This window comes from Gossypium hirsutum, chromosome D13 (assembly GCF_007990345.1).
Source record: "Gossypium hirsutum isolate 1008001.06 chromosome D13, Gossypium_hirsutum_v2.1, whole genome shotgun sequence".
Lineage (NCBI taxonomy): Eukaryota > Viridiplantae > Streptophyta > Magnoliopsida > Malvales > Malvaceae > Gossypium > Gossypium hirsutum.
The window spans coordinates 28,706,194-28,716,151 of record NC_053449.1 but is presented as its reverse complement, the minus strand read 5'-3'; positions in this window follow the sequence as shown (position 1 = coordinate 28,716,151).

Genomic DNA, 9,958 nt, shown 5'->3' with positions numbered 1-9,958 from the left:
CTTCAGGAAGTACGTTAAGAAAATCCTTAACAGTGCCAATATCCTGAACTCTCAACTCCTTACAAACCAAATTCATCACATAAGGTAAATAAGCTTCACAAACTTTTCCCATCAACTTCTCAACATTCATAGCCAAAACCATATTAGACAGAGAACCTAGTCTTTCACCAACAATAACAATTTCTAACCTATCACTACTCCTTAAAGTAATTTTCTTAGTATCAAAATCTACCTTAGCCTTATGTTAAGTTAACCGGTCCATACAAAGAATAACATCGAAACCATAGAATGACAATTCCAGAAGATCAACTAAGAATACATGCCATTGAATCATAAAGAGGCATCTACTATAAACTTTGTTCACTACTACACTATCACCGAAAGAAGTAATGATAATCATACCCAAACCAATACTCTCAATAGGAATCCCTAACTTAAACGCCAATTCACTCAAGATATATAAATGCGTATAACTAGAATTAACAAGCGAAAGTAACAAAGTATACTGTAAAGTAAAAGCATCTGCGATAACATCAGTGGGATCTTGATCCCCTGGCTCCCTAGCAGCATAAACTTGAGTTGGACCTCCAGACTCAACCTATGAAGGAATACTATGAGAAAAAATCCATTGCTCAACCGATCTACCATTACGTCTACCGTGACAATGGCCTCTAGCAGGCACAGAAGCAAGTGCCAAACTCTGAGTCTACGAAACCTCAACTCTATTCAGACAGTCCCTAAGAAAATGTTCCTTCGAACCATATTTAGAACATCCACTTGTCAACTTACGACACTCAACAAAATCCTTACGGTCATAGTGTGCAGCAAGCGACCATCTAGGACCACCCACCGAACCACTAGCACTAACCATAGTACTACTCTCCTATCTAGACTGAATTGGTCTAGACCCACATCTCACACCCTTACCAGAACTATGACTATCACGCCCTCTCTTAGGTAGCCAACCAAATGCACCATAAAAAACTCTATTACCAGAATTAGTAATCACAGAACGAGGCGGCTTAGCTAAAGTCTCCTCAACTGCCTTAGCTCTCTCCACTAATTCATCAAACATCTCTACATTTTGAGCTACCAAGTAAACCTGAATCTCATGGTTAAACCCAAATCAGACAATCTTACAATGGTCCCTCTTAGAAAGTATCATGTTAAGAGCATACTGACTGAGTCGTACAAACTCAACCTCGTAGTCAGCCACTGACAAATGACCTTGAACCAAATCCAAAAATTCTGGGTTACGAGCCTCAATATACTACTCACCGATAAACTTCCTCTTAATAACTTCAAAGAACGACTTCCAAGTCAATCTATAAGAAACAGTACCTCTCCTGTGATAGCCCAAAATTGACCCTAGTCGGGAAGTGGTTTCGGGACCACAAAACCGAGTCATAAAAATAATTGATTTCCATATTCTATGCTTATTATGTGTGTACATGAGTATGTGGAAGTTTCATTCTCCAATTTTGCCAATTGCATGAGAAATTATTAAATAGGGATTGATATGAGACATGGTGAAAATATGATAGGCTAATTTAAAATGGTCTATTAATGCATGTTGTGAAAATGATGGGTTTGCATGTCAAATTACCCAAAATTTGAGCTAGTGGTTGGCCATGCTATGGGTGGAAACATGTTGGGAACATGTTGGCCTAGTGAGGTATGTAGGAAAAAAATAAAATAAGGGGCATGGGCATAAAATAATGAAAAGGAGTATGATGAATACAAAAAAAAAATGTGTGTAGTTGTTCCCCCCCCATTGCCGTGAGCTAAAGAAAAGAAAGGAGAAAATTTTTGTTCATCCTTTCTCATCTTCATTTAGCCGAAACTAGAAAGAAAAAAACAAAGAAAAAAAATGCTCATCCTTTGGTTCATCCTTGGCCAAAAATTTTAAGGAGGAAGGAAGAAGAAAGGTTGAAGAGGTTCGACCATGCATGTAGCTAGGCTAAGGTATGTTTGATGATGTTCCATGAGATGCATGCATGTTTTAGTTGTTAGCTTGAGTTCTACCTAGCCCATGGTCTAAATCTTGCTATGTGATGGAAATGACACTCGGCCATGGATGCATCATTCTTGGTTGATGTTTGATGTTGTGGTGATGAGGCATGAGGATGAGTTAAGATTCGGCCTAGGTGGAGTTTGTGTTAATGCCATTGCATGCTAAATATGAAGCTTGTTAATGATGCATGTGATGGTGGCTTGATGATTCTTGAACCTCCTTTTTAGCATTTTTGAGTGAGCACATATGTGCATTGGTTGCTAAATGGAGAAGAATCGGCTAGCAAGTTGTGTGCTAAGGCCGAATATAACTTTTGCATGTTAATGAGCAATGCATGTGTTAAATTGATGGAAAGGGAGAGGATGCTTTACTAGTGTGTATATGTGTGTATTAGCCAAGTTTTGAACTTGAAACAAAAGGGTGTTTAGTCAATACAAGTGACCATACTTGTAGAATGTATTAGGTGTTGAAATCGGCCCCAAAATAGACATGCATATTCGGCCAAGGGGGAAAAATTAGCTAAAATGTTGAGTTTGATTCATGATTCCGTACATATGTGACTTTAATGTCTAATGTATAAATATGGGCTAAGTGCCTTGTGTTCCTCTTTTCGATGCTCAAATGATTAAATCAATTTATTTGTTTAATTAAGCTCAAGAGCAAAGGGGAACTAAATCCGATAAAGGGAAGGAAAAAGTGGTCGAATAGCTATCGGAATCGTTCGACAACACCCGAGGTAAGTTCTTGAGTAAAAGAGCTTAAATTATGATGTGATTAGATCATGTTTTAAGCAAATTAAAATCATGCTCTTTGTGTGGCTATTGAGCCGAATTTGCAAGAATGATAAATGTCTTGTGTTTGAGTTTTGCTAACGAAAATGAAATACGAATGGGCCATGATTTATTGTTAAATGTGCATGGTTATTTGAATGATGTCCGGGCTAAGTCCCGAAGGCTTGTGCTAAGTGACAATATCCGGACTAAGATCCGAAGGCATTTGTGCGAGATACTAATTCCGGGCTAAGCCTGAAGGCATTTGTGCGAGATACTAATTTCGGGCTAAGCCCGAAGGCATTTGTGCGAGTTACTAAATCAGGGTTAAGTCCCGAAGGCATTTGTACGAATTATATAACCGGGCTATGTCCCGAAGGCATTTGAACGAGGAGCTATATCCGGTTAAATTCCGAAGGTACGTGATTTGGGAATGAATGAACTTGCTGTAAAATTCCAGTTAATACTCTCGAAACATCCCAACATTGAGGTATATTTCGTATGTGCTTGAATTTAGTTGAGCCCTTACAAATAAGTATTCGCTCAGTTGATAAACGAGCTACCGGCCTTTGGCTGAGTTGATCTTTTGTGTATGTACATAAGGGTTGATAATGTGAAGCAAGTACGATATCGTAAATTTGTGCATATGAAATTATCCGTTTAGCTATATGAATGCTGTACTTTTGTTGTGCTGGAATTCCTTGCTCAAAACTTACTAAGCATAAATTGCTTATTCCGTTTCATTGCTCCTCTGTTTTATAGATTTGGCTCTCCAGCTATCGGACTCGGGATCTTGAGGTCAAAGTCGCCCACACTATCAAAGCCCCTTTTTGGTACAATTTTGGTTGAACTTCGAAATGGCATGTATAGGACTACCCGTTTGTTGTGGGTCGTGGACCCTTTGGACTTGTATAAATTTTGGATAGCCATGCGAAAATGGCTTATATGTGTTTGAGTATAATGTTATAATCATTTGGTGTGGATATGCTTGACAAGGATTGGCCACGGGGATGGTTAATCACTTTCATAAATTGTGCTATTTATGCAAAAAGGGCTAGTTGAATCATGGAAACCATGAAATAGGTAAAGTCTACCTTAAAGGCAGATGCTGACAGCAGCAGTGATGTAGATTTGGAAAATCACTAAAAATAGTAGGAATGGAATTAAATAGTGAATAAATTATGTAAACAAACCTTGATGAATCTACTTTCATAGGAAAGTAACGAAACAATCATACGGACAGTATGTTAAGAGATATTCAGGTTCTCGTGAGACAGGGCCAGAACGGTGTCTGGATTTCATGTTCCGACTTTGGAAATTAATTATAAATTAACCAGAGATAATTAGGAGTCATACCATATATGGATAGATTCCTCTCTGAGTCTAGTTTCTATAGAAACAAACGTCATCAGAATTGGAGCCCTGTACAAGGAGATATCCAAGTCGTAATGCGCAAAGGTCAGGGTAGTCGATCCCTGTAACATGGGAGACTTTGACTAATAAACTGTACTAATTGGTCCGACCAAAAATTCTAGAAAAAAATATGTAGATGGGTATATGAGTCTAGTTTCAGGGAAAAATCACGAAACTGATTTTCAAGTTGTGAAACTAAAGATATGATTTTTAAAGCGACTAGTACGCAGATTGGCAGTGTCTGGGAAATATTTTTATAAGGGGTTTAAAGTCTGTTAACACCTCGTTTTCGACTTCGGTGTCGGTCTCGGGTTCGGGGTGTTACATCTCCTAACTGTATTCCTCCAATGATGAGCCTCGCTATTAAGTAAGGACACCGCACAACCCAACCTCTCCTTGTTAGAACAAGACATCTGCACGAGGATCCTTTCAACTCCTTCCATACAATACTCATCTACAGTCAGATCAGTAGCTTTTACCCCAGAAAATTCCTTACCACTCAACACTCGAAGACATTCAAGCAGCAAACCACGATTAACAGATACAAGATTTGTAGGTGTAGAAGTAGGGTTAGCACCAGCAATCCGTTGAAACGCTAGTATCATAGCTTCCATTAGAAGGCTTACATCCTCATCAGGTATGTTCACTCTACGCGGTGACACAGGAGATGTAGAGGATGTACCATGCTCTTTAGTGCTAGCTCTCACATTAATACATCTAGAAGGCATATTTAATGATCTAGCGTACAAACAAACAAATAAGCAGTGTGAGTGGTGAGGAGATGATCCAAGTCTCGTTCCTGCAAGGAAAGTTCAAGATTATGGCAATGTGTTACCATTCCTACCCCACATGTAATTTAACAAAATATTTCAATCAATCTCATGCCATTCAATCAGAGTTATATCAACAATTTCAAGAAATAAAAGAGATCCAGACTCATGAGTTTCAAAACTCCAAACACATAACATCACCTATGTCCAAGCATTATTAAACCTAGAGCTCTGATATCACCAAATGTAACACCCTATACTCGGCTCAATTGCCGAGCCTGAATATCAAGATGCCACACCATAGTCTAATGTCATACAGAACAAATAAAAGGCTCATTCTAGAAAAATGTCTTTCATATTAACATTTGTGTGGGTTTAAGACAATCATTCTATTTAATTATCATCATTACATGCTAAACATACATAAAATGGTCTTATAATAATAAGTAAACATGCATAGGGATTGTTTAGCAAACTTTTCCTATCAAGTTCGTAGGTATCGATATTTTTCTCAAGTGGAATCGATACCACTTGAAAAACTAGTACCAAATCAGCATTCTATTTCTCGACTAAAATCTAAAGTCTCAAAAATTATCGGTACCTTTCAAAAAATATCGATAATTTTACCCTGAATATTGATACTCGTTATTAGTATCGATACTAAATTGCATTACTGACTTCCTACACTTTCAAAAACATGAAGGTATTGATATTAAAACCTAGATATCGATACCTCTTCTCCATACATAAAATAAATATTATTAGCATATAATTCATACCAACTAATGTCTAACCATCATGTGTCATTCACTTCATCAAATGGTTACTAAAATGTCCAAAGTAACAATCCAAAACATCATAATCATGACCGAGCAAGAAACCAACAATTCAAATTGAAAGTCCATAAGTCCTAAGCAAAATAACCATGTAAGCAACTTAAAAATCATGGTAACAACTAGCATATAGTCTACCACATTTCCTTGTTCCTAAAACATTAATTAATAGATAATAAACACCTATAAAATAACACAAAGAGTTGCTTGGATCGCCCCATGAAACCATATCACTCACACTGAGAAACTACTAATCTGCAATAGTTTAAGAAGAGAGCAGGTGAGCTTAACAAGCTCAGTGAATACCTAGAGCATCTACCATGCAAACAGTTCATCAAGCATTAATGAACCATATAAGTAGCATAATTATAGGAGCCTTAACTTAGTTGACATATTTTACTTCACATCCATATTCGATAGTTTATTTACAGAGTCAATGCATACATATTCATGTAAACGTCACAATATACACAATCACAATAATAGGTAATTTGGCACTTAAGTTATGAAACGTAAAAGTGAGCACCATCACTACTCATCAGATACACGAATCTCCAACACACCACATAGAGTCATAGGTTCTAACCTATCCCATAAGTGAAACATTAAGCGAACACTCTCCAACACACCAAACATGTCTCGTCGAATAGAGCTTAGCTCACATTCCCTTATCTCTCTAAAAATCTCCTAGGGCCTCAATGCCCAAATCACATATACATATAGGTGAGTACTCACAATCCTATGGCATGCCAACTATATCTAATGGTCTCAAGTATCACAAGGCCAAAACATTCATATTTAAAGACACATATTACTTACCATTTTCTGATTACTTTCACTCCACATTTGTATCATTTGCACAATATCATCGTTGTCACTTAGTATGTATGACATGCCTATACAAATACTCTTTCACAACATTAATCATGAAAATATAACACATTTGCAACATCTCAATTCAGTTCACAATTTCACAGTAACACGAGCACATATCTCACATGATAAACATGGGTACAAGAAAGCTTAGTCTTTGAATTTAGAGTAAGGGTTTAGGTTACCACGAAATTCCCAAACAACGCATTGAATCGTTGACCGCCTCTAGAAGTACTAATGTCTAGAGAGTGAATACTACAATCAGATGAAAAATTACGAGGCGATATCCGTAAGTATACGGGTTGAGGTGTAATATAGATCTTACAACGAAGAAGGTAAGTACTTCGAGGATCATACCCAAAGGAGGCGAGTACTAAATCAATCTTAACCTAAACAATTAAAGATCTGATGGATACTTTAAGTCAATTATAGTAAGAAAATAAAATAAGAGATAATTTTTGGGTTTATTAAACTAAGGAAATAAAATAACATAAAAAATGTAAAATTACAAGTGATAGAGAGAAATAAAGTGAATCAAATTTGAAGATGGGTGATTAGCTTGCTTCAGCAATCTCAATCAATTGTTGTCCCGGGTTCTTCGTCAATCAACTAGTCCTTACCCTAGCAGGATCTTTCGATTTTCCACTAACATAATGAGTGAGGAATAACTACTTATCTTCTGATCTCACAGTCTAGAGTAGTGTGGGGTCAAGGCGTTCACGTATGGGTAATACCAATTTTGGGTTAATTCCCACCTTGATGACTTCCTGGGGTTGTCAAGGCTAGGGTTTGTTTCACGTTCCTCCTTTACCAAACAATTGATCTGTTGAATAACCCTACAGAATAGTTAAGAGGTCATGCTTCCACTCGCTAATCCCCCATAGAAGGATTGGTTCCTCATGGCTTTCATAAACACCATGGAATAAATAGAAAAATTAATCATAAGGAATGGATTGAAATAGAAAGATTAAGAAAAGCCTGATTGATATTGATAATAAGCACGAATCCACATAAGTTGATCTCCTTTACAATCAAATCTCTTGAAGAAAACAAATAACTAAAACTAGGAAAACCTAAAAAGGAAATAAAATAAGACAAAATTTAACGGAAGAGAACTAGGTTAAAACTTAGATGTCTCTTACATGTGCTAAAGGGACTGATGTTCCCGAGCTTAAAGTTTGGTTGTGCAGACCAAAATGCCCTTGCTTTGTGTTTTATTCCCATCACAGAGCAGTTATCACAACACACTAGGACCTGTGTCACGATGTAGAAACCGACATGTTCCTCTGTAGCCTTCTTCAAGGGCATGTCACGACAACCTCGACCTGTGTCATGATATTGAAGGCAATTTCTTACATTCTCTATTATGCTCTCTATGTTCCGAAATTGGATCCCCCATGTTGCGACATAGTGTCCAATACTGACCCGAAATGCCTTCTTGTTGTCTTATGCACACTTACAAATTATGTTAGCTCTCCCTTAGGCCTCATTCGGCCCTTAAGGTTAATAAAAGGCTTGATGTGTACATTTTATTAATGTAAACAATACTAAAGAAACTGCATTAAAACATAACGAAAATGCTTGTATTCAAGATTTTTAAATGTGAAAACTAGTTTAATCTACTATACCGAATTACGATAGATTAAACTCTCTTAAGTCATTGGTTGTCCTTAAGAAACATAAACAAAGGTTTTTGAGCAGGTATGGTACAAGTATTAATTTCGGGGCATATGGCTTTGGCATTTCACGTTTACTAACAATTTCAACATGATGAGTAGTTGACTTACCACTTTTGATCACAAATATCTAACTTTAATATGTTACAAAATATACAAGTATTAAGATTTTCACCTATAGGAATCCATCAACAAATCATACAAGTACTTTGATTATTTGAGTAGAATACAAATAGTTGCCTATGCGAATGTTCAGTATGATGTTCATCATGGATAATGATATATACGTCACATAGGGCTGTTCGACTTGTAAAGTTTTAAAGCTTAGGGCAGGTATAGAATTCAAAAATAGTAAGCATAGAAAGGATACAAACACAAAAATAGTTTGACACATCGTATTGATCCATATTCTTCCCCCGTTTGTTACCCTTTTCTGTTCACCGCCTTATTTCTCCTTCTCTCACCTTCCTTGTCTCTCCATCTATAGGTGGATGTTTCCTCCTTTGATTGTTGAAAATTCTAATTTGTTTGTCTCCTTCGTGTCGAGTTCCTACTTAGAAATATTAAACGAAATGCGAAAAAACTAAAAGAAAATCTATTTATTAATCCTACTCCTACAAAGTTTAAATTTCAATCATCCAAAAATTAATACAATTTTTTTTATTTTGAAATCGTTCAATCATCCTCCTCATCGTCCATCTCCTCATCCTCTTCTTCTTCTTCTTCCTCTTCACCTTCCTATGATTCTTTGTCTTGTTTTGCATTCGTTGGACTGAACATATTAGGTGTATAATTGGGGACTAGTATGTTATTTTTCCTAGAAAACTCTTAAAAAAATTGGACTCGATTCTTGCATCCACTAAATCATCAAATCTAACTTTGGATGACTGTTGTCACCAACATCCTGTTTAGCTTGCACCAACCTTTATGACGAGGTGGTCGTAGCTGTCATTTATTATTTTCGCTTGTTCCCATTTTTGATCCATTTGGCCCGTAACTTGGTGCATTATTGGAACAAGGTGTCCTCGATAATGCTTCATGATGGTTTTAGCAATTGTTCAATTGATTTCATAGGTACACCTACCTTTTTGCATAAATCTGTCACTAGATAGGGAAAGAACACTCCTAGCTTTTGGTTACTAAAGCATCTTTCCATGTTCTAGTGAATACATTTGCCAACACACACTTGCTTTTTTTGCAAAATAGCATAGAGTAAAACTGCTGTAAATGTATTAACATTAGAAACATTTAAAGCAGGTACAATTTATGTGCAAATGAACTGAATCCATATCTTAGCCTAAAGAAACATAATGGCTTATGAAAAGATATTGGGATTTAGTATCTGAGCGATACTTCTATTCACCCCTTCCTTTAGTTAAATAATTTATAATACTATCCAGCTCTATGTCTAAAAAATATTCTAAGTCAGTTTCATCGATGAAATCATTTTCATGAAATGGAACATTATAAAATTGACAAATTATTCAAGGGGTTACTCTCACCTCGTTCCCTCGCACAAGTACTGTATCCCATATATGTCTTCCGATATTTTTAGACTCGTTGTCCAATAAAGATGCGTAAAATTCGTGAGAAACAGGGATCACGACAT